At 38.4% G+C, this 21035-nt stretch overlaps 1 protein-coding gene across 1 annotated transcript in view; it reads left to right on the forward strand.

The window, feature by feature from the left end:
* The window catches only part of nbeaa (neurobeachin a), a 320946-nt gene that overhangs the window by 61424 nt on the left and 238487 nt on the right, over positions 1-21035 (forward strand). The gene's annotated exons all lie outside the window — the stretch shown is intronic.

The following is a 21035-nucleotide window of genomic DNA, read 5'->3' on the forward strand; positions in this document are numbered from 1 at the left end:
CATTGCTATTAAATAGATATGCTGCATAATTAACCACACAGTTGGAGAAAACAATGACACGGAAGGGGAATTGTTCTGTTCTGTTCTGCTGTGTTTGGAAACAAGCCTGCACCTTTTTTGTGTACATAGATGAGAATCGAAAGAGAAGAGAAAAAAAATTGCAAGATAAATGATGTGTAGTGATACATCCTTCATGGTACGCTGATGTATACGTTTGACTTCCTTTCAGTGCTGCTCTCAAGGTACACATGACTTCCTCTCATGATTGTTGCACAGATGAACAACAGAGAAAGCCACTGCTCCTCTTTATGAACTCGTATATCAATGCATTCCATGACAGGCTGAGAGTCGGGTGTCCTTTTATTACGCTGTGTGCCAGTTGTAAAAGCAAGTTTACATGACACTTTACACTCATGAAATTAGCTTAGCTTGTCAGTTTTGAATCCAGCGTTACCTCCCAGGTATGTCACTTAGATGACATCATAGGTATAGAGATAGCTGATGACATAATTTGGCAGCTGACGCACACGTTTGCATTTACACCTAATACAGGTTTATTTCACACATTCATTCCAGGTCTTAAATAGAACTGCAGGACAACCATCTTTGGAAAGCACAGCCAAAGAAGAATCTACTAGGTTTCTTTCCTAATCAATTTTAATTTGTAGGTCTCCACTAAGTAGACAGTTTACTTCCTCTTCAATTAATGACACGTTGTTGTATTGTAGCTATTCTCTTGGTTTATTGCACGTGGGCAATCTTTAACGAAGCTGAGAGATGGGATTATTCCAAGCCAATTCACTTTAAACAATTTCCTGTAGTCCTGAAGATGCATAGGGGTCTTCTCTGTTTGATTAATCCAAATCTTGCCATGGGTCATTGTCATATCGCCAAGGAGGTTTGAAGGTGGTTCTTTCCTTTGAAACAAACTAAACCTCGACAAAGGTTGTTCACAATGTCTTGTTTTGCATTGTATGGAATCCCAGAGGGAAAAGAAACCAAAAAAAAGAAAAGATCAAACATTTAAAAAAGGAGGTATTTTTATACTCTTTGCTCTTCCCTTAAAACATGTGAGTACATATTCATATAGGCAAAGCCAGGATCTAAAGTTCCTTTGTACCCAGACAAGCTGTAATTTTCTCATGCAGAAAGAAAACCCCAATGCAATCCCAATCCCTTGTTACATATTTATTATTATTTTCCAATTATTTTCAGTCCCTGGTTATTTTAACATTTCATTTTAAGGTTTGACAATTTAAAGTCTCTTTTCCATTGAGAGGGAGAGAGAGAGATAAAGAGACAGAAAGAGGAGAGAGAGATGTGTTCTTTCACATCTCCCATACTGCGAAGCCAAAACTGCCTGCAAAATTACGAGCCCATTTTCACGCTGGGGGGAAGTACATGTGGGCTGATTGCCTCAGATGTGTATCGAAGACCCATCCGAGCCACATATCAATCACGGCGGTCTACACACAATAAAGGAGAGAAATAGGTGCACTCTCGAAATGAGTCGGCCTCTCGCTGGAGTCACTGAAAACAGAGGCTTGGCAGTATTGACCACACCGGCCGCTGGGGAGATTTAGTCTTTCATGTCACTGGCCAGAATTGGCTGGTACTCAGTGTTTGTTTACACATGAGAAGCAGGCTCATTCAGAGCTGGAGGGAGGTGGCCTCTCATTAATCTTCCATGGAGCTGAGGCGAATGCTGAACAAAATGTCTTCTATGTTCAGGGAGGTTACCAACTGTACAAATGGAGGGCTTGAGTAGGTAGTTCTTGGGAGGAGCTGCAGCTTCCCGTTTTCCTGCAATCTAGGAAATAGGTTTGTGGTAAATGTATGCATCCTGAGGGGGGTGAGGACAGTAGGGGTGAGAAACGAAAACTCCAAGTTGGCCCACATGGAAAATCCTAGAGAAGGCCTAGGTATTAAAAAGGCGTCAGTTTTATCATCCGAGTGGTAGGATGTTTGATACTGCAGGTCATTCATCAAGCACATGCCGGATTGATGATGTGTTCACCATCGCGGTCGGGATGCAGATGACCCTGAGAAGTCCAGGGGGGGATAACTGCAGTGAACGACTCTTCTTTATGGTACTTTAGCTTGAAGTGCAGTGTGGGTAAAAGCCTTTTTTTGTGCACCGCTCTGAGCCTGGAGTGCTACAACACAGCAGGTCTTCTATGGCTTGTTAAGTCATCAAGTGCTGTAGGACTGGGTTAAATTGGTTCAGTGAAACAAATTAGTGGTTCAGATTTGTAAAGATGTGAGCCCAGGTGGAATGAAGGCCAGAAGACACAGAAGACACACAGCCGTCCTTGAGATCTAAATGCTGCACTGTCCATTGACTGGAGATGGTCACCTACCTACCTGACAGACCAATCAGTAATCGGCTCTGCTCAAAACCTGAGTTCAGAGTTCAGTACTCTTGTTGTTCAGACCTGGCATCTGACTGTAAGTGTCCTGTAGGGTAATGTAGTCATTTCTTTGGTGTACTACTGAGTCCAGTCACTGTTTATTCCACTTAGTTGGAGTGACATGCTTGTTTAAGGTTGTCATCATCAAAAGAACACATTTAACTCCAACGGCCACATGCGTCGGATTAAGCAGTCAGAAACTGTCTGCCTGCAGCTGTTGTGATGGCTGCGTTTAATTGACTTTAATAGACACACTGTCAGCTCTGACAGCACATATACCTATAGCCCTCTTCTGGCCCATCTTGTCCTCGCCGTTTCCAAGATACAACTCATATATGGAGCAAAAATGCCAACTATTGATTCAGTAAAGGTTGCACAAACCCACAATATATGGATTTGATCCTGGGCAACTTCAGTAGCTTGAAATTGCAGGTGCTTAGCTATATGTGTACTACTGTTTTTATCTTTTATTTGCATTTTGTCAATAAGGAATTGCTTTATTTTGTTATATTTCTTAATGTAAGATTTGTCTCCCAGTCTCAGACTACCAGCAGACGGTTGCCTCTCAGATCTCCTTCTCTTTGTGTGAGAGAGAGAGAGAGAGAGAGAGAGAGAGAGAGAGAGACCACCAGTCTACTCAGGGAATTGGCAGATATTTAGTTTTTGTTTCAAGTATTGTTCAGTAAATACTGTTTGAGCTGGAATTTAAACAATGTTTGTCTTCTATCAGTCTCAAAACTTGGTTTAATGGTTTAGTGATAAACCATGATCCAACAGAGTTTCTTCAGTTAATTTTGCATAAGTGGCATTTGTTCCAATAAAATCTATACATTCAAGTGAATTAATTCTGTGCATTACTGATTAATACCTAGGCTCATGGTTTTGTGCATTTAATAACATCAGTATTTCCTGCATTTGCAACACTAACTGTAATGCCCTTGGATTGGAGGAGAGATCTTGGTGAAGAACACCTATTTCAGTTGGATCTTGGTCAGATCTGTGGGTTTAGTTGAGAATTGAATTAATATATTATTTAGGTGTTTGAGCAGAACAATCTAATAGACTATTAATATTGAAGTTCCATTTAAAACGGCCCCATTCCAAGGTTAGGGAAACCATTAAGTGGCTGGTTTAAAAAAAAAAAAACACAAATATGAATGATGTGTAGTACGTTGAGATGGTGATCATATGAAAATCATGAATCTCAGTGCTGCCATAGAGTATGTTTACTTTCATAGATTTAGTTGCTCTTTATTTAGGTTTAACATATTGCATTTCCCACAGGAGGAGAAAACCAAACAGTTATTGAAATAATTGCTCACCATTAAATACTGATTTATCAGCAAATGAAGTGAGAATGAAAACTATGGCAAAAGCAAGTCAAAGGCTGAAGTTTCAGTCCCAAATAAGGTGGTGTCTCTGTCTGTGGTGTTGATTAGATGCAACTGAAGGTGGTAGAATTACACAATCAACACACATCTTTTTAGTTTTTCTTGTATGTGTTTGAGCATTCTCATTCGAATGAATGAAAAACTATACTAGTATTCAGCTTGCGTGTGTAGTAATGTGCCCTTCTACACATGTTTAATGGATATATGGTTTGTCATATGTTTCACGGCCTTTCAATTTAAAACTTAAAACATAATTGACCTTCCTTATTTTAAAAATACTGCATTGATTGCACTGATGACCTGATATTGTATTGTCGGAGGTTTTTTTATTTTTTTGGGCTTAAGAAAATGTTTAACTAGGACTACATCCTAACTCCTGAATTCACATCAGTGTCCAGCTTATTTATTTCCAGACGTTTATTGGAGTCTGAACAGATCTCTTTTGTGCAGTTGTGAATAGTAAGAGGTTACAAAGTGTCACTGCATCAAAATGACAAGAAAAGGGACTGTTTCTTTCAAAAAGACTTACAATGTGACTGTGCAAGTCGACTATTTGAAACTACCTACACAATCTTATTCACTTTCAGGAAGAGCAGCTCAGCATTTGGCAGTGCGTTCAATTTGGAAGAAAAACAAATAGCACTGCAGTTGAACCTGTTACATATTTTACAAGTTGCAGTTTATTTTGTGCCTGTTACCTAATTCTGAGTCTGTGCAAAGATGCTAAAATAATAATAAAAAAAAAATGGGGAGTCAAATTTCTACAGGAGCCTGTAGCTGTTTGTGTGAATGCTGTGTTTTATGAGCCTTTTTTGTGCACTGTGCATAGAGCAGTACAGACAATACTGTTCTCTATGAGTTAAACAGAAGGGAAAGAGGTCCATTGAAAAGATTTATTGCATGCAGAGCAATGTTTTTTTTTTTTTTAGCAATGCCCTCTAGCATGCAGTGATGCAGACGGGAAAGGCACTCTCACCTAGGAATGAGTCTTTTTTCTTTGCTAGCAAACTGTCTGAACCACAGCATGAAGAGTAACCGACTCAACTCAATCGGTTACTCCTCTCAAACTGTGATCAGCTTAGAAAGAGGTACAACTGGTGCTACACTTGGCTCTGGGTTTCATACGCTATTGGTGTATTTTTCTTGCAGTGAAGACATGAAATGCATTAAAAATGTCTGATTTGGCCAAATGTCTGACTTGGTAGAAGATGGTTTGGTTATCATTAGCCTGTGGCCAGAATATAGTCATCAGAGATCAGTCTGCTCAATAATATGTTTCCTTGGACCACAGGCATTTTGTGATCTGTTTATATGTTTAAGGCACACAAATGATAAGCACCACAGCGTTCAGTATGACTATTCAACATTAACGAGGCTTCTGATTAGATAAACAAGCCAACTTATCACCCGAATGGCTTATCTGATCTTGGGACCATGTTTCAAATGTCTGATCTCGGCGGTTTTAGTTTTATTCTACTCTAGAAAGCCAGCGATAAAGCTCAGTCTTAATATTTATGTTCAGACCAGAGGACCTATTAATTCTCAATGTGCTGTGTGGGGCATGCAGATTCTGATCAAGTGCAGGCTTCCCCAGTGTTCAATCAATCTTCTGTTTTTAATGCAAATGAGGCGGTATAATCCATATTTTAATATACAGTTCTGTTTTTCCACACTCTTATTAGTGCAAGAATTCAGTTTTAACTTCCACCTCCCTTAAGTACAAGGACGTGTTAACTACTGTGGCAAATGTGCCAAAAAGAAAAAGATACATCTGGAAGAACATAGGTACATAGTAGTACATGTAAATTGCAATCGCAATATATTTGAGGAGATAAGAAAGCTTCAACTCAGCGTTCTCTATTAACATGAGATAAATTAGCCACACTTCACTTGTCAGAAGATTGAAGGTTTGTTGGTCTACAAATGTTGCAGTAAAGAGCAATGCAATTATGTGCAGTTGAGGTGTGAATTTCAGCTCTAATGTTATGCTTTTATTTATGGTTCAGTTGAGAGTTAATTAATCTCTACCCTGTGCCTCGTACTTAAGTGCGTGTTCATTTGTTTACATTGCTTTGCCTTTTCTGTCTGTCTGTCTTTAAACAATATCATGCAGTAACGTGCACCAGTTTGCACCTGCGCATACTGAGAGCTCGCCTCGTATCTGACTCCACTCCACGCTTTTCAGCCGGTCTCCATGGATACCAAGAATCTACAACCCTTCCTTCAATCTTGAGAGTTGTTGTCAAGATTAGTAAAGAGATACTGGAGTGGTCTTCTAAACAAAATGACTTGCGTTTTTATCACTTTCACAATTAATTGAATTTAACAAATTTCACACTGTGCAGCCGTCCAGATCTTATTCTCTCTGTCTGTCATCGGCTCTTTTCTCAATCAGCGACTAATTTCTCAGCTCTTATCACATAAGTACGAGGTTGGTAGTTTGATAACCCGATGCAGCATAGTAGTAGTACATGGTCTTTGTCTACAGCATTGCAAGCTTTTTATTAATTATTCCAAACTGAAACCAAGTGTTTTTTTTCCTCTCTGACTTTCCCTTCCACTCACCCTTATTTACAGCCGTGGCTCAGATCTGCACAATGTTGCACTATGGGTAAGGCCAGAAAAGTTGTCTGTAAGGGTGCCTGCTAACTTTCCTGGCAGACAGGAAGTGCGATGAACATTTTATGCTCTAGGCAGAAACAGAATAAGCAATATATTAATTTAATCCCCCGTGATGCATGAACCACTCTTATTACCATAGATGAGATTTTTTAAAGAAATGAAAATACACACAAAAAACATTTATGGCTGCTGAATGAATCTTTTCTCATCATATGCTTGTACTGTCAAATGGGTTTTCCAAATGTAGGATTTCTTTCACTTCGAGTGTTTTTTCTCTGCCATATCTCGAATTACATAAAGAAAACCTTGTTGCATCCAAAGTGCTTTTTTTTTTTTTCTCTCCAGTGATTTTGCCGTTGTTTTTTCTCTCCTCATTTCAGATTTCCCCTCCACCTTTAAAATATGACTAATCTCAGATCAGCGTGTAGGGTGGTTAATGAAATTCAACTGAATGAAAAGGGTGTTAATACCGTTCTTAAGACACTAATCTAATTTTCCCCTGAGACTAAACTAAATTAAGGTAGCTCTTCCTAAGCCTTTCTTAAACATGGCATTTATATTAAAATGGATACTTTAAGTAGTGGCTTGCAGTTCTCAGGCAGGAAACCGAATGAAGAAAGACGTTACTGCACAACTGGGCTTGACTGACCAGGTAAATACATTACGAATTTGTACTGCAAACTCAATTCTGTTGTAACTTGTTTTACAGTAGGGCCACCGTACTTTTTTTTACTTTCCCGATGAAGCTTTATAGCACCAGTTCGGTTTAGAAGGCAAACTTGCAGTGAGGAAGAGGATGACGGTGGTGTAATTGAGAGTAGAGGACCTGACCTGTGTCCCTTCGGTGCACTAAGCAGTCACTGCTCTGCTTGGCAGCTTCATCGGCTCTGCTTTGATTCTGTCCTCACTGTAGGAGTTGCTGCTGGCATGTGCGAGGATAAATATACCCTCTCCTCTAAGCACATTAAAAGCGTAAGAGTGCATTCGGCGCTGGGGACGAGAATGTGCCGTTTCTTCCCTTCATCTGAAAAGCAAAGCAAGTGAACCACTGCAGGGACATGTCACCAAGAGAGGAAAAGATAATAATTTGATTAGGTAGAAGAATGAGAGAGCTGTTCTTTGCTAGGGCACATGACTTGGCTTAGTTTAGGTATTCTGGGAATGTTTTAAGCCTGATTTTGGTGGCCGTGCACACCTCCAAAAGGTGCCATTCATGATGCAATTCCACTGCAATTAAGGTGGTTGAGAGGGGCAAATATGTTGCTTGGGCAGTAGATTGGGCCGACGCAATATATAAGCAATCAACAAAGGCGATGGAGAAACTGAACTTTCTGGTCAATCGGTCAATATAAGAGTAATATTACCTGGCTGCTCTGTTTTATTACACATTTAATTCCAAACCTAGGTTCTCTGCACGCTGATTCTGCTTGAATTACTTTAAAAATAAGCACAAACCATGAATTGCATTTTCTGTGTTTGCAGATTGCAATTTTGCGCTGTAGCTGTTTAGTTCTATACTCTATACATTTGTTAATGCAAAGTAAACTGGATTGTCAACAGTGGGAAAGAGAAGAGCCTTTTTTTTTTTTTCAGCGGTCTCCAGGTGAGAAACATAATAAAACTGATATAATTAAACCATTTAGCAATTGCAGTTGTAACAGTAGGAATAAATCACAGCTAAAGCAGCCAGAATGCTGATCTTAATTCTTTTCTCTAGACCAGCTGCTGAAGTGTAGTATTGTAAGGTACTGTTTCAGTGTTAACAGAGCGTTCTCCATCGCTGTATAATTAAACTGTTTGCTGTGTTCACAATGGGTGTATGTTCTGTTTCTGGATATAGTTTGTACTTCCAGCGTTTCTATAGGATCCTGGTAAATTTTGCTTGATTTAAGGATTAAACCATGTGCACCATGGGTGGTGAAAATGTTCTGTTTTTACCATCAGTTTCATGCATTTAAAATTGGGAATTTAAAATTGCTAGTCATATTTACTCACATATCCATGATAAGTTTGGAGTATTGTCAGCTACATTGCAGTGTTGCTTTTTCTCTCTAAATACCAAAAGGTTGCAGCAGCCTATAGGTTTGATGAAACATTGTATTTTGCTTGGTTAATCACAGTCACTGTAAATGTATCTACAATATGCGCAGTTTGCACAGTGCTTAAAGCGTGTGAAGTGTGAAGCGTGTAGCGTGTACTGTACCACATCACATGAGACTGATGCATCTCACTACTGAGAAACAACCATGCCTAAAATCAACGTTTCCACACCTATGTAGGGTACACTTCTTCACAAAGAGCTCACGGACGGAATCTTTCACCGTATCCCTTGCACTTAATGAGCAATTTTTACTTTTAATTGCATTCCAAAATAGATATGGCTTTTTTTTTTCCCATACCCATCTGAGCATGGCGGTAACACACCCAGTGATAACGTAACATATCCTTGTACCAGAGGTAATTAGTCTTCCTTGTGCATCCATTGTGAATTTAAATTGGTTTTAAAAAGACCAAAAGACCCGAAAAGCCTCTTAGCCAACGAAGTGCATCAGGGATGGAAATAGGACTCCTGTTGCGTGACAGTTTGAGCCATTTCAGGTTTCACAAGCTGCAAGCCCTTGTATGTGACCCAGGCGATTGCGGTGGCATGCTGGTTTCAATGTTTACAAAGAGAGTATCAGAGATGCAGTACTATACATTTACCAGTTTCAAATCCTTCCCTACAGATTAATATAGGTTGTTTAATCAAACTCCTTGTGCTTCTTGCTTCTGAAGATTGTGACACCCTCCAATTTGTGTTGGTTTGTCAAAAAGCTTAATCAACCACAGTTGTTCAGCATGTTCTGTCTTTGTGCAGTTTGATGTATGGGAGTTATGCAGACAAGGGAACACACTGCCTGCCCTGTTTGTTAATTCCACAGTTTGTCATAACACTTGTTAAAGCATGATTTTGCGGCCACGAGCTGAGGATCTGAGGAGAAGACCACACTGACTTAGCTATTGCTTATTGCTATAATGACATCATCCACAGGTCCACAGTCAGGCGCGCGTTGAACAGTGCTCACAACCCATTACTCTCTATTGAAAGTGTCCGCAACATGAACCAGCAGCCGATCTTTTTTCACCGAGTCGTCTCTCTAATCAGACACCCCTCTCACCCCCACGTGGCCGTGCTTCGGCAGCACACTGTTAATAATGGCAATGCTGCATTAAGCAGGACAGAGGACAATAGGTTAGTGATGGATATTTCTGTTATTAACACTGATGGGGACTTATTTATTTCCCTGTTTAATTTTGAACTGTGAAAAAAGCAAGCATAACGAACTCCGAAGCACCCAAATGCACACTTTTGGGCTTATCTTAAATGAGCAAGTGAGCTTTCTACTCTTGAGAAGCTTTAGCGGTGATAATGAAATCAGATAAACAATCCTCTATTCCGTGGCAAGACCCAGATTAAAACAGTAGGCAATGGGCAAAGCTATTACGTTCAACATTCTGCAGTTATAGTCATGCTTCGCTGGCTTCCTGGCTGTGCTTCTCATTTACCGTGACTCAGTGTTTTTATCGCATTCTCTGGAGATCTCTTTCTCTTGTATGTTTTATTTAAACATTTTTGGGATTGTTATTACAATCAGCCTTATTGCACCTTACAAATGCACTCTTAAAGCACTTTGCCTTGCATCCTCTGTGTTACAAATGTGACTTAATGTACTTTCAGGCCAGATTCTGTGTGAATTTTCTTAGGGAAATCATGTTTTATAAATGTATACAGAATCTGGGATGTAAGTGTAGACCATCAGTATCACACTTCACAATTTATTGACTGTGCACACACATACAGAACTAGTCTATTAAAACTGGCATTGGTAGCATGCAGTAGTTGAATATGAATGTTATTTTTGACAGTCGTTTTTTAATCTAGCTTTATCTTTTTATCATTGTTATGTTCTGTGAAGCTATTTATACATGCTATCTAAATGTGTTATCGCTTACTATCAATAACTGAATTATGTGCAGCGATACATTAAAAGAAAGCTTCATCTCCTCTGTGAAATTAATTTATTTCAGAATAATATTTGCTAGGGCAGTTATTAGTGTTGTTTTTTTCCCCATCCAAAGTGCTTCTTGACACATTTAATACAGAAACAAATCACACAATAATAAGTAACAAAATCACATCTTCACATTTGCAGTTAAATTCCTTCAAAAACCCTGACGTTTGTAAAATTACATCCTGTGGTCCATTGAATCGATGTAATGAGCGTTAGACTGAATATTTCCATTGGACGTAGGAATATCCCGACTTTCACAATTGCTGTGCTGTCTCAATGGTAATGAGATGGTGGGCTTTTTGTAAGTGTATAAAGAACTTATATATATATTCTTGATAATAAATGCCTGCAGAGACATGAGCAGAATCAATGATGGATGTTTGAGTCGGTATGCTCTGACAAAGCCATCGTTTGCATCGCACTGACATTGCTAGGTAAGTCTGGTACCACCAAAGCTTGATGCATGTCAGTAAGAAAAGTTTTCTGAAGTCATAACTAACTGTAAGTTGGTACCAGTAAGTGCTACTATGCTGTGTACATTCTCATTTTCTCCTCCGCCTGACATCCTTATTTCCCTGGCACCCCCACTTAAGTGTTACCTCTCTGCTGTCATTCGAAACTCTCTTCATCTCAGACAGTCTTACAGGACTCCAACATACGCATTAAAAGAAAAGGTTGTCTCCAGGTTTGCAGTCCAGTACTGTACCACATTCTCTCTTTGCAAAAGCAACCGCAGAATCAAGATGTACTCGAATAAATCGGCCCATTTAGCCAGACAATACGAACGACCGGGATTTGGAGGCCATAATTAAAAACAGTGCAGTGAAAATCTCATTGTGTGCGCTGACAGCATCAGAGAATAGTGTCCACAGTGTAGACTATTACATTTTAAAATCTGGAGTATTATATTCCTATCAGCTTAATCTAAAAACAAAACACCTTGAATGTTTACCTTCAAGTTCCTCTGTACTGTTTGTTCTGTTTGGCGCTTTCCAGAATGACCGATTACAGTGAGGGATATTGGATTATCCTCTGTTCATAGATGTTATTGTACAAGGCATACAGCTCTTTGCACTGGAAAGGTGCTGTTCTTGATCAAAGCAGAGAACTGGCAATTTGAAACCATAACTGAATTCTGATTCTCTGTGTCTTACCCTATATAGTAAACGCCCATTTCAACCCAGATTTCTTTTTACTGTGGGAGCAGCCATAAACTAGGAAAACTTAGGGCTGTTTGTTGTATTGTTATATTAGCAAAAAAATATGATTATTTTTTATAGATCTGACAGATATATAGAGCTGGAACAGCACATCAGCTTAGATAGGATCTATTGCAGGAGCTGCACAATAAGTCCAGTGTGCCTAGATGGCATTATAAAGGTTGTCCTAATTTGTCGTTTGTATTAGTTTTTACAAGTAATTTTTGGAACACAAGTGATTTTTGATTTGTATTCTTACATAAATAAATCTAATAATAAATATAAAACTTTGTGTTACCCTGTATTGTTCTCTATTTCCTTTGTGCTTTAAGCAGGGGCTTCTGATACAGTAGGTGGCACATCTCTGAATGTCTCTGAATAAGCAGTAGGGATCAGGGTTTAAGGAATTAAGTAATTATTAAACAATAGCCCCCACTTCAACATGAACAGTCACAAAAAACTGATCCTAATTAAGTGCAAATTGGACATCAAAGACATCAGCTGCCCCAAATAATGTATAATAGCTCTCTGTTATTATAATGAGACATTTTGTGCACTTGCACCACCAGCAAACAGCGCTGTGCAGATCCTTAATTGTGGGTCTCCTTTTAAAAGTGCATTACCTCGCCATTTTCTGAACTGCGGATTGCAACTCTGGATGCTGATTACACCGGTCCGTACGGAGTCAAGTGATTAAGACGGCAGTGCTGCAGATAGATTGTGAACTGGAGGAAATAAAGCTAGGGAGAGAGGAGTAAACACTCTGCATGTGTATTCATTGTGTGGTGTGGGCAGCAAGGAAGGACCCAGCCTTAAGATTGTCTGTTCAGTGCCAAGCTTTTTATTTATGTTTGTTTACGTTTAATGTTTTGGGTTATAATATATATGTACAAATCACTTTCGGAGATCAGAAACTCCAAAGCGATGAAGAGGAATCGGTTTCTGCCGTTTGCTGCCAGAGATTTTCAAAGGGGCTCTGAGCCAAAGCTAGAATGAAAAAAGAAAAGACACGACTGCTTAATGTCTTATTAGACTGCTGGTTTGAATAACAGAATTGAAATCTGTGGATTAACATTAAAAAGCGTGGATATTGAAAAATGAAGCACATACATTGGTGACCTAGGGGATTGCAGATGTATTTTCTGGCTAAAATGGGGAGGAGGTCTAGAACCACAACCAGTTCATGGTGGTACGCAAGTCCTGTGATTTGCCCCTCCCCAAAAAAAAGTGAAACCTCTTGCCAACTAATTTAAGCCTCTCAGACAGTCTAGCACATCTTGTGAGTTTCATGTAAAAATAAAACTTTGTTACCTTTTCTTCCCCGTGCTTCCTGTCAATGTGAGTTCTTGTTTTCATGTTTCTCATTGAGCAGTCTCATTTCACTTCGTGTTATTCGGTTTTATTTTATTTCCCCTCACCAGGGATCAAGAAAGCCAGCAGTTTGTATGCTTATATTATTATGTTACACCGTATCTCCTTCCCTAAATGAAAAGAAACAAACAAACAAACCAGAACCCAATAATAACAAAAACGGAATTCTGAGTTTGCTTTTGATATTACTATTTCTGTATTTTCGTATTTCTTTATGACCTGGAACACCTTTTCTATTTGTAAGCATTACATTAATAGAATCATGAATATTGCACAAGAAAAACCAAGTGTTCAAACCACAGACATGGAAGTAACTAAGGATCGGAAACTGCAGATTTGTGTTTGTTTTATTGATATTATTTGTTCACACAATGAGACATTAAATGCTTTGTGAGTTTAAGTGAAACTGTGAAGGGAACCAAATTATCTCGCGTTTCATCCAGTTAATTAACAAAATATAAGCAGAAGTCCCCGAAATGAAAGGAAACATAAGAAACCTTGATTTTCTACAACTGATGATTACGGAACATAACGATTCCCAAATTGAACAATATGTTAATATTCAGTTATCGTATAAATTCTTGGTTTGCAGCCAAGAATGTAGAGTGAAGAGACTCAATCATGTCATCTGCATTTATTTGTCTATATTTGTTTTTATCTTTATACACGTTTCTTTTTTAAATACAATGGTGATGTATTGGGGTCTGTTTGCAGATACATTTTTTTCTTCATTCAGTTTATGTGGTTTATAGTTTCATGTAAATCAATGCCCATGTGTTTCCTGATGAAACTTGTTTGTGGTCATTGTTTCTGAGGATATCTTGCACCTCTTTTTTTTTTCTAAGATTTGATTGCCATTCATGATGAAAAAGTAGATGTTTAAATGGGTGCTTTCAAAGTTGTTACATTTGTGAATCACAGGGTCATGCCTGGGTCAAATGTATTTTTCTTAATTGACCACCTACATTTGTTCCCCCCAAAAAAACCTTAGAAACATTAAACCATTAAAAGACTTAATAAGTGAATTGCAAGAAGCAGAAAATTGTTCCCAAATTGGTTAATAATGTATTGTCACCTTTACACTTCTGAGCTTTAAACATAAGGTAGCAATAATATATCTATACATTTTTGTATACATTTCCATACATTTCAATACCAAATTGGAAAATTAAATTGTCACCAGCCACTATTTTGAATACTGACACTGATTAAATTACTGAAAGATGTGTTTTTTGGATTAGAAACTATTGTATCAATAGTCCATATCGTCCCAGATTTTACTGTGTTTCATTCTCCTCTTGTGACTGTATTTTCACTTTATAAATTTCCCGAGGGGGAAAAAAGTCACACTGACCACGTTTTCTAATTTCACAGTTGACTTTCCAGAATATAATGTCTATCTGTATGTATGTATGTATGTATATATATATATGTTAAATATTTGCATTTAATTGCAGACTACATTATAGGATATGGTTAAGTGAAAAAAATAATGATATTTTCTCGCTTTCATATTTAAATGATACCCAGTAATAGAGTGCACTCTAAAGCACAGCATTGAAAGATGTAGACTCTGTGTATCTCTGGATTGCACTTACATGAATAAACCATCGGTGGTGTGCATTTGTGGTTAAATTATAGAGCATTTCAGGAACCCCCTAATTCAATTACAGTCTATTATGTTCTTTCAGTAGTGCATTTTAACTTAAGATATAATCTTCCAATTCATACTGTAAATTATCAATGAGGACTGTAATGCTTAATTAACAGTATTCACTATTCATCACCGGGAGAGGAGTGCAAAATCAGCACATCACGCCGTCGAGATTCGACAGAAGAGTATCGGGAGTGAATTACTTAAGTGAAGCTACACCACCTCAGAGCGAGGGGCTGTGAAACGGCCTGGATGAGTCTAATATCGATGTGCCTGGAGGGAAGTACCAGGATCAGGAAAAATGTCCCAAACATTAATGGTTCTGAGGAATGTGTCATATCTAAGAGGTGCCAAGGTTCAGATCTCCAAGGCTGCATGTTTAAAAGGTCACCTTTTCTTCTTTTTTGTAATTGTTCTTCCTCTCGGTGCGGAAGCATTCCTCTGCCCCACAGTCCCGCAGTCAAGATTGATACAGGAGTGTTTGTGTTTGAAAATGCCCACTGGAGGACTCATTAACCAGTGAGTTCACGCGTCTCTAATTTTCTCTGTGAGCCAGAAATGACGAGGGCCGATCTGACTTTTCTTTTCACTTTTTTCTGAGAGAGTGAAAGAAAAAAACAATTCAAAACACCAGAGTCTGCTGGTTCAAACTCTTGCCATGCTAGCCTTCTGTTCGGCCACTAACAAACCGCCCGCATAGCTGAGGGTTCAGGCCGTTTGTGTCCAGGTGTTGAGTTTGTACCCCTCCTCTCCATGCTGTCTGCGGCCACATCCGAGGGGGTCTCCAGGGTGTTTGCCGAGCAGATGGCTGTTGGAACAGAATGGAGAACTTGTTAATAAAAATGAATCCGAGCTAACAAAGGCTTGTAGCACATCATTGATGCTAATCGAGCTCATGTGTGGTGGAGAGAAATTTGTCTGCAGGTTTTTTATTTATTATTTTTTTCATACATGATTATATAAAAGAGAGATGAGTAACCACCATGCACTAAAAGGATTGCTACACTTCCTAAGATGATTATAAGAACAGATCGGAATCTAACCTGTAGGCAGGTGAAAGCTGTTTATTTAAAATTAACAAACACATTCATCTATAAATCTTTATTTTTCTTAAGCTTATTTAAGCAAAGGTGAAAAACATTTCAACAAAGGTTAAAATCTATGTACTGATGGACTGGTACCAGTAACAGGAGAAGATGCCTCGAAGTATAAAGTATGCCTCATTTAATTGTTGACTTTAAAAATGTGCTTAATTGGAGAAACGGAATGCAAAGTAAAAATCCTACACAGTGAAAGCTCTTAAACTGGCTGTGGGTGTATTATTGAAGCTCGGTCTCCTCTGTATTTTACTCGCACATTTCTTTTTCTTTTCCTGCCCTTCATTTCTGTACAGCAGCAGCCAGAGCACTTGCCTCCCAGTGCACATTTTCACCAGCAACTTGAACTGATGAAAAAACAATATCAAACCCTTCCAACCCCATCATTCAAAAGAAAACAAAATCATTCTTTGCAGACTTAGAATCTGTTCAGCTGCTAGCTGGGTGGACCTGCAAAACAGTACTTTCAAATTGTAAGGATACAAAACTCCCATATTTATTTATTTTCCAACCCCCAAAACAAATATTTGCTTCTCCGTTTTATTTGCTGCTTCTCATATTAAATTAATAATACAAACTGTAAGTCATTTTAATTTTTTCACTTTTTTGGTAGCTCTTTCAAAACTGTAGGAAGACAAATTACACTCGCTTCACTTTGAACTGTCTAATGTACACCCTGTCGCATCTCATTGCTCTCCTGTGTGTTACAGGGAGAGAGTCATCGGTTCGACTCTGAGCTGCTTCTCTGGGTGTTTCATGATCAAAGGTTTTAGGTTACAGATGAACAGACATGCACCTCCAATGTTTTTAAATGTCACAGCGTGTCTTAGCCATGTCCAGAGGTGGATCCTCTGTCTGGGAATGGGATCTTTTGGCTTGCTGTGTTTGTGGTTGGGGAAAAAAAAGAAAAAAAAAAAGTTAGATGTGATATGGCTGGATGAAGTAAGTGGAGCAAACTCATTTTTCCTGGAGACTCATTGCTGAGTAATTTAATAAAATGCCTTCAAACTGAACATATCTCACTTAATACAGATCACATTATCTGACCATACTATACTATCAAATTTGAAACTCGTTTAATCATGGAAATTCAATCCAGTGATCTAAATCCTAAACTCACCAATGAAGAAAGACCCAAACGAACTAAAAGCCACTCAAGACAACTTCCTGTAAGTTCTTACTTTGTCACCCTAGATGTCTTGATTTTCCATTCAAGATATAATTGGTGCAAATTACGCCTTGGATTAGACTTCATGATTAATACGTCAACTTCAGACACGGACGCGTTGTCCTGGAAGTAATTGATTAATGGTATTGCACAGGGACTCGGTGAAGCAGAATCCCGATGTGAAAGCCATTGTGCTGTGTAGTGCGCCGCGCCATATGCTATTGTTCTACTCCAGTTGCTGATTAAGATAATGGGCTAATAATAGTTGACCCGGCTGGCACCCTCAGCCATGCGAACGACACTGCAGACCAGAGCTTGGCATGATCGAGGTAATTGTGGCCCACGCAGAAAATGTATTGATGAATCTTCACTTCTGAATCTCAGTTATTCACATGAAAGATAGTCGTCTTCATATTTTAGCTTTTGTGTTCTTTTTTTTTGTTGTTTATATATATAAACTCAGGTAGCATAATTTGCAATAGATTGGTTCAGTACATAAATAATACAAGATACTAAAGGCAAATACATTTCAGCTTGCATATGACATCATTTTAATAATCTATGTCTCAAAGCTTTTCCTATTTAATAATATATTTGATTTTGAAATCATTGCTTTTTTTTAAGTTCTTCTATGAGGATTTTATTCTATTTTTAATGGCAGTGTTTCACTTTTAAATATTTCTGTCTATCTAAAATTCATGCTGCCAAATACATCTTCTTAGGACATGGCCTGCTTGAGCTATTTTAGACGTACTGTGTTCCTGCTATTTTCTGGCAATCTCTTAGCCAGGAGGATAGCTGGTTAATTTTCCACACTATCTTGGAGAAGAAGAAGAAAAGTACCAGTGAAATAATTGTACTTTCTCATTAAGGCAGTCAAGCTTCCATGGTCTGGCATGGAATATGAATTTTGTTTCATCAGCTTTTGAATTTTGGGGATTTTGTGGTGTTCTTGACCTACTTGAGTGATATGGAAAACTCTATCTTGAAGGGCATTTTGCGAACCAAAACCCTAACATGAAAATCTTAGTAATAAGTAGGCTAAATCAAATGCTATATCTTTCAACTCAGTGAGTGAATAATCCAGATCATTCAAAATGCAACTGCCTGAGGTGAAAGTAACATTAGAAGACTATTTTTATGTGTCATACAATGGCCCGCATTACATTTTGGGCACATCATCATTTGATTCGTCTGTTTCTTTGTGTGGATTGTTTTAATATTCCAATCCGTGTATTACTAATTGCACATGTGTGCACTAATCAGAAATGGTCATTGGCACCAAGCCACTAGTGCAATTAAAGTTCCTTTTGCAAAGCAGGGTCTGTGAGTTGCTGAGGAAGAGATGATTTAATTTGGTTGTGGTCTGTGCTTTAGTGTGCAGCCCAAGGAAGAAGGGAAAGCATTGACTTTCTACAGTGAGACTGACAGTTCTCTCAGCTCTTGAGCTCAGAAGATCAAAAGGACTGGAGCTGCCTGTGGTGGTGGTGTTCACGGACACAGCAATCAGGGCAATTGCGGTGGGCACTGGAAGTTGCTATTTTACTGCTTGACTCCCTAAAACAGGACTGGGCTGTAATTCGTCACACCAGGAAGTGCTGATCTCATTTCACAATCAGCCAATCACAGAGACAGAGATCTTCACGCTGTATCAATGCTTACATGCCATTGATTTAGCTAGGTCTGATTTCTACTTCATAATGTTCTGTGAGAGGACCAGGTCAAATCAAAACCCTGACCCACCTGCCAATTGAAAATGAAAATATGTGATAGCTTTTTGTTTGCTTATATGTTCCTACAAAAAAGCAATATAATTACAAATGATCACAATCCATTAATTTCCTGAGAAATGTGGTGAGCTGGAAAGAAAAAAAAATAAAATAAAAATAAATAAATAAATAAATAAATATATATATATATATAAATGACTTTAAACTGTACCCATATTGTGTTTTAGTTTAGGTCAGGAAAGCCATTTAAAGATTAATAGATTTCCAGAACACACACTTTAAGTAAACGCATAAACTACAGTCCCGAGTCAGAAACCATCGAGAAAAAGAGCCCAGTCTGACACACAAAGTCCATTAGAAACAATTACTTGCAAAATGAAGTTGAATTGTATTTTCAGATATGCTTGGATGTTTGACTTCAGAGGTGTCATTTTCAAAGAAATGAGGTCAGGCAAAGGTTGGGTAGACATCCAGCTGTGTGCTCCCAGCACTGACTGATACAATATGCTTATGAAGAAGACACCACAAAAATGAGCTGGAAATACCTACTGAGAGGTGCCATAAGTAACACACAGATACTGCACTACTTTATTTTCTAATGCACTACATTTCTGCTATTGTCACACACATGATTAACAGTAGGCCAAAACCTAAACTCTAGTGTCAGACTAAACACGCTTGCATTGCAAATGGCACCATTAGAGAAATCCATGCAATGTTCTAAGTATCTGTGTCACTCATCTATAACCTACTCTGTCAATGTAGCCTTCAACACAAACACTGTAATTTCCCATGGCCTTTAAAAATAGGGTGCATTGGTATATGGAGGGTAGATCTCTAAGGGAAGGTGGTATTGATGCCCCAGCACATGCATAAGAACTTGTCTAGAAAACTGATGAATGCCAGACCAAACAAGAGTGATGCTTCACATTATAGACATTAAAGATCTAATATCTCTCCATGAAACTACTGAAGTTAATCCCTGTGTCAGGTCCAGACTCTGGACAGATTATTTACGTTGTCCTGTCTGAATTCCTTCTGATTTAACTGGGGTCAGTTTTCTTGTGACTTCCCCCCTTTTTCAGTTAGTATCTATGACTGAACCATGCCTACATCTGCTATAACAAACATTTGTTCAACTGGAGCTATATGGTGTAGAGCTCTTAGATCTTTGAATAAGAAGCACTATATGAGCTTACTTTGGTGCATAGAACGTAGGCCAGATTTACTGAACAACAGCCCAAACAAAGGTTGTTCTAAAACAAGGAATGAGCACTGGCCTACCGTGAGCTGGGATCTTGAAACAGGGCCATACTGTACCATTTCTGTTGTCTTTCTTTTGACACTGGTTTAAAGTTTAATCACTTACCTACTTGTTCCACTGCATCTATTAATTCACTTTATGTTGTGTGTAGACTGAATTAACACAGTGATATATCTCATATTTTATATAATATATATGTGCATAGATGGATAGATAGATAAATGCAAAACTTATACAGAAACTGGAAAAACACAAAGAAGCATGGAAAGATGTATACTTGGAATTGAATTGGATCTGAGCATGAATAAAATGCGACATCAGTGAAATAGTGAAAATGTTAAAATGGCAATGGGACACATTGCAAGAAGCACAGACCAAATGGACAAAACAAGCTATAGAGTGGATCCCACAGGATTACAAAAGGAATGGACAGAAAGGAAGACCATATTAAAGATGGGAAGATGAAATAAGAAGCTTTGCTGGTGTGTCCTGGAAAAGAGACGCTGTACATCGAAACAAGTGGAAACATTTTGGGGAGGCCTTCATCCAGCAGCGGGTGGAATGGCCGGTGATGATGATGATGATGATGTATATATGAAAATTCATTCTGGAAATATACCCTTCCTGGGAAAGTCCATTCAGATCCCACAGAGCACAAATCACAATCTTCATGTTTCCTGGTGCTGATTTCATTGAAGGCGTTTTCATCCATAAAATAATTGAAAAAACAAACTACTACCATAGTGTCTTTATCTTTCTGAAACTGTTAAATCCGAATGTTAAACTCTTCTCAGTGAAGCCAATTCAGTATTTGTATTTTTTATTTCTTTGTGCAGAAGCCAGCTGTGAAGGTGTTCATCAGTTCAGTAATGCGTGGGAGTTAAATAGTTTTCAGTATCTTTTTTCTGTGCTGTAATAGCTTTGTATATTTCTGACCTAGAACACTAACATAATATACGTTTTTCTTAAGGAAGTGATATTAAGGAATCCAACCAGAACATCATAACAAAAAAGCTATACATGCAGTAGATTATTCCTATAGCTAGAATGAATCAGTGTGTCTGAGGATGTGGTTA

Source organism: Amia ocellicauda, chromosome 3 (genome assembly GCF_036373705.1).
Source record: "Amia ocellicauda isolate fAmiCal2 chromosome 3, fAmiCal2.hap1, whole genome shotgun sequence".
Taxonomy (NCBI): Eukaryota; Metazoa; Chordata; class Actinopteri; order Amiiformes; family Amiidae; genus Amia; species Amia ocellicauda.